Source organism: Haliotis rufescens, unplaced genomic scaffold, assembly GCF_023055435.1.
Source record: "Haliotis rufescens isolate VD_foot unplaced genomic scaffold, xgHalRufe1.0.p SCAF_9, whole genome shotgun sequence".
In the NCBI taxonomy this organism is placed as follows: Eukaryota; Metazoa; Mollusca; class Gastropoda; order Lepetellida; family Haliotidae; genus Haliotis; species Haliotis rufescens.
In genome coordinates, this window is record NW_025964383.1 from 15,952,222 (window position 1) to 15,958,221 (window position 6,000).

Here is a 6,000-nt window from a genome sequence, read left to right on the forward strand (position 1 = left end):
TCATGCATCAAACAAGTCAGCGAGCCTGACCACCCGACCCACAATCGCCTTTTGGACAAGCATAGATGCCTCTTACGACAATCATGGGTTGCTGAAGACATTTTCTACCCCGGATTGTCACGGTTCCTTGCCATTGTAACAGAGATGGGACATGTAACAGAGATAGGACATGTTACAGAGATGGGACATGTTACAGAGATGGGACATGTAACAGAGATGGGACATGTAACAGAGATGGGACAAGTAACAGAGATGTGACATGTGACAGGGACGGAACATGTTACAGAGATAGGACATGTAACAGAGATAGGACATGTAACAGAGATGGGACATGTAACAGAGATAGGACATGTGACAGGGACGGGACATGTAACAGAGATAGGACATGTAACAGAGATGGGACATGTAACAGAGATAGGACATGTTACAGAGATGGGACATGTAACAGAGATAGGACATGTCACAGAGATGGGACATGTAACAGAGATGGGACATGTAACAGAGATGGGACATGTCACAGAGATAGGACATGTAACAGAGATAGGACATGTAACAGAGATAGGACATGTGACAGGGACGGGACATGTAACAGAGAAAGGACATGTAACAGAGATGGGACATGTAACAGAGATAGGACATGTAACAGAGATAGGACATGCAACAGAGATAGGACATGTGACAGGGACGGGACATGTAACAGAGGTGGGACATGTAACAGAGATGGGACATGTTACAGAGATGGGACATGTCACAGGGATGGGACATGTAACAGAGATAGGACATGTGACAGGGACGGGACATATTACAGAGATGGGACATGTAACAGAGATGGGACATGTAACAGAGATGGGACATGTAACAGAGATGGGACATGTAACAGAGACAGGACATATTACAGAGATGGGACATGTAACAGAGATAGGACATGTTACAGAGATGGGACATGTAACAGAGATGGGACATGTCACAGGGATGGGACATGTAACAGAGATGGGACATGTAACAGAGATGGGACATGTAACAGAGACAGGACATATTACAGAGATGGGACATGTAACAGAGATAGGACATGTTACAGAGATGGGACATGTAACAGATATAGGACATGTCACAGAGATGGGACATGTAACAGAGATAGGACATGTAACAGAGATGGGACATGTCACAGAGATAGGACATGTAACAGAGATAGGACATGTAACAGAGATAGGACATGTGACAGGGACGGGACATGTAACAGAGAAAGGACATGTAACAGAGATGGGACATGTAACAGAGATAGGACATGTAACAGAGATAGGACATGCAACAGAGATAGGACATGTGACAGGGACGGGACATGTAACAGAGGTGGGACATGTAACAGAGATGGGACATGTAACAGAGATGGGACATGTAACAGAGATGGGACATGTAACAGAGATAGGACATATTACAGAGATGGGACATGTAACAGACATGGGACATGTTACAGAGATGGGACATGTAACAGAGATAGGACATGTAACAGAGATGGGACATGTAACAGAGATAGGACATGTAACAGAGATGGGACATGTCACAGAGATGGGACATGTAACAGAGATGGGACATGTAACAGAGATTGGACATGTAACAGAGGTGGGAGATGCCACAGAGATTGGACATGTAACAGAGATGGGACATGTAACAGAGATGGGACATGTCACAGAGATGGGACATGTAACAGAGATGGGACATGTAACAGAGATAGGACATGTAACAGAGATGGGACATGTAACAGAGATAGGACATGTCACAGAGATGGGACATGTCACAGAGATGGGACATGTAACAGAGATAGGACATTCAACAGAGATGGGACATGTAACAGAGATAGGACATGCAACAGAGATAGGACATGTAACAGAGATGGGACATGTAACAGAGATGGGACATGTTACAGAGATGGGACATGTAACAGAGATGGGACATGTTACAGAGATGGGACATGTAACAGAGATAGGACATGTTACAGAGATGGGACATGTAACAGAGATGGGACATGTGACAGAGAAGATTCCTTTTATGTAATATTTTCTTCAACTGTTGATGTGACCTTATCGCGTCATCCCATTGGGCAGCAGGGAGGGGAGTGAGTGAGTATGGTTTTACGACGCTTTCAGCAATATGCAAGCAATATCACGGCTGGGGACACCAGGAATGGACTTCACACATTGTACCCATGTTGAGAAAAAAACATGGTCTTCGACGTGGCGAGAAAATATCACTTGGCTGCCACACCACCCCTCCGGCAGCAGGGATCGTGAACCAGGTCTGACATAGTTGTACTGTATGGGGATCGGTCGTTCTGTTAATAAAAGATGCTATCTGTTAAATGTCATACAGTTGTTATTGGACATGTTCCTAGATATGGTTCTCAGAGTGTTTCATATTAAGGTATGTGCCAAACCAAAAGATGGCACTTGTTGGTGCCATGCCTGACGTTTGATATTAAGGGATTAAAACAGTGACTGGTCGTCTCGGAGTCAGTCACATACACGTGCATGCACGTCCCTATACAAGTAACTGTTTTATTGGCGTTCTAGAAGCTGGAAGTAAGAAAACATACAACTTTATGGATAACAACTTCTGGTTTGACAAATGTTATATTTGGGATAACACTTTCTTAGTTAAGTACAGAATCCCAAAATGGTTACCCAAAAAGTACTAGCGTCTGTACTTTAACTAAGAAAGTGTTATCCCAAATATCACATTTGTTACTTTTGACCACTTTCTAAATGGCATTGAGCGTTATAGCTTTCGGCCATGGGATCCGTGTCAATTTACACTTGTCATTAACACTTGAAATTGAAAGGTCTACAAAAAGGTGTATGTCTTATAATAGAAAGTCCATGAGTACCGTAACTCGTTACGAAAAAATAGTTCTCTTGATAGTCCGTTCGCTCGTCACGCCGAAGACCCGGGTTCGATTCCCGACATGGGTACAATGTGTGAAGCCCATTTCTGGTGTCCCCCGCCGTGATATTGCTGGAATATTGCTAAAAGCGGCGTAAAAACATACTCACTCACTCACTCACTCTTGATAGTCAATACTGGACATTTCCCGACACCCCATTTTTAAAAAAAAAATTGCTAAAAGTTAATAAGAGGAGGTTTAGTGGGTGGCTTGAGGTACCTTTTCAGATAGTGTTAATCTGACATTACCTACTATTTATTGGAGGATACTGGAAATGAATATAGGCTGTCATGTTGTCTGACTACAGATAGGATTTGTTATCTGAACAATCACTGGCGGTTTCACATGAGGGGGTTGTGATTTATACAATTGCCCAAATGATCCTATTGAATGTTGGTGCTTGGTGATGCCAAGGGTAACATTTTATAATTAGAGGAAATTGGTAGTGAATACAGGATATCTTCAGGATATTTAGCCCTCCCTTGCTCCTTGTGTACTCCTGATGTAAAGTAGTCACGCAACCAGTTCATGCATTCCATGTTAAAAGAAGATAAGACTTGGGTAAAATCCGTCTTTATCTGTGACAACTTCCAATTGGTGACATTTTAGTGAACTTGGCAAGTGTTTTATATTTATATTATCATTATCTGTCAAACTGTACATAACTTTGTGTCTTAAATCATAAATATAGGGACAGTATACACCCATCAATATCTTAATGAATGAACTTAGATTATTGTATGGATTATATAAAAATCGCACTATGTATATGTTTCCATTTTGCGTGCATGAAAGGTGGGATTACGGGAGAAAGGAAATATTTCCCTTAAAGTTCCCAATAACTAGTGGAGGAAATTGGAAATGGCTGAACCTGTAGATAGCATCAAGTCTGTGACAAATGTGACAGATCTCACAGGGTAACATTCAACAAACAGGCTCTTTACCTTGTGATCATGTTACAAAATGACAGAAGAAATTAGAATCATAAAAAACTCTCTGTTCAGTAACTAACAGTTGCTATTTTAGTACAAGAGGAATCCCAAACCTTCTCTTTCTTCCTTATAATAATATTTTATGTCAAAGTGAAAAAACAAAAACATTAATGTGCAACAAAGCATTTTCCATGGACATGTTAATTTGCTTATTGATGATATACATGTGTTCAGATTAGTTAACACATTTACTATATCTACTATAATTTTCTTCTGTGTGTGAATGCGTGTAATACTTGCATATTGGCTCCCCAGTTCTCATACTATTTTAATTGAAAGCAAATTGTGTCTAATTTACCAAATCTCTCATGTCAGTGACTGATTGCAAACCTCATGTCTTAGTGTCACACAGCCAGTGTCCCAACTCTCGTGTATCTACTTGAATGTTTCGACCTCGCGATCTAGGGTTATATTATTTCAGGACATAGGCATCCTCTTATACACAACAGATGCGTTCTGGACATATCATCTGTCGGTTCAATAGGCCGTACGTATACGGCCTTACAACTGACTTTATTAGCTTTCGAATTGTACGTCTAGTACACACAAACAGGACCGTTTAGCCTATGTAAGGAATGTAGCAGTCAGTGGATCTTCCAGTTAGCTGACTTAATTACCGTTGGTAATATCCGTTTTCCTTTAGCAAATATGAGGATAGTAAGTAACAAAAATATAAGTTATACAACGAATATTTGCACAACTACCACAACATCATTCGACACTGGCACCAAATCAAACCCCGTGCTAGGCTGGACACAGTTATTTGCGCACCGATTACATAACCCCTACAGACAGGATGTGGTGGTGGTGGTGGTGGTGGTGGTTCAAAGTGAAACGGACAACACTGTCTGCTGGGTAGCGCCTTTGATCTCTGCACACACACTCAACCCCCAATACAATCCTGTTCTTTGCATATGATATTGCCGATGCCACGTTAACTTTCTGTCATTGGATTGTCTGGTTCAGATTCCAATATACACAGGCCGCCCTCATAAAGCGCGAATATTACTTAGTACGACGTAAAACTGCAGAGAAACAACAAAATACAAAGATGAGTTTACCTGGTTGATATCAACAGGGGATACCTAATGAATGAAATAGCATTGTATTAACTCTTTGTGCACTTGCACGTAAATCTCAACCAAAGAATATAATTTTGACTAGTGTTTCAGAACTTTGATTGTTTTTATTTTCTAATATTGACAAGCATAACGTACAGCCACTTGTGGAGACCGCATCCGTGGTCTAGTAGTTGAGCGTCCGCCCGGAGAGGGGAAAGTCCAGGGTTCGATCTCCGGCCGCGGCCTACCATACCAAAATACGATAAAAGATGGTACTTGTTGTTACCCTGTCTGGTGCTCGGCATTGAGGGACTAAAACAAGGACTGGTCGGCCAGGAGTTAGGAAACTGTATCTGAGTGGGGTATTCACGATCTTAGTGGGCTAGTACTATAAATCGGCATCAGTCCGGACTAATACAAGCAGCCACACACAAACACGTGCATGCTCGTCGTTATATAAGTGCAATAACCTTGGACGCGACGTTAAACCCTCACCTCACAGCCACTTGTGACGAATGTGATGGCATACATCCTGCTGGGGATTCATGCAGGAATCATGGGAACTGTTAATCCCCATGATCCCCAGTAAGGATGTATCTGGTAAGGTGGTTGCTGGTGGTTTATAGCCTATTTTAATTGATTCCACTAAATATTTAAAATAAGGGTGTATTAAGATTGTTTTATCCTAAACTGTGATACTTACAAATACCGTCCTTTGTTGCCAGGAATTTGGAAAAGATAAACATGTTGTCATCGCAGTATGGCTTCAATATTGCGGATGTGATGTAAACACAATACATTAACTCACGCACTGGGGCGGTCTGGTAGCCAAGTGGTTAAAGCGTTCGCTCGACACGCCGAACACCCGGGTTTGATACCCGACATGGGTACAATGTGTGAAGCCCATTTATGGTGTCCCCCGCCCTGATGTTGCTGGAATATTGCTAAAAGCGGCGTAAAGAATACTCACTCACTCACTCACTCATACTCTTTGTGTACTTACACAACA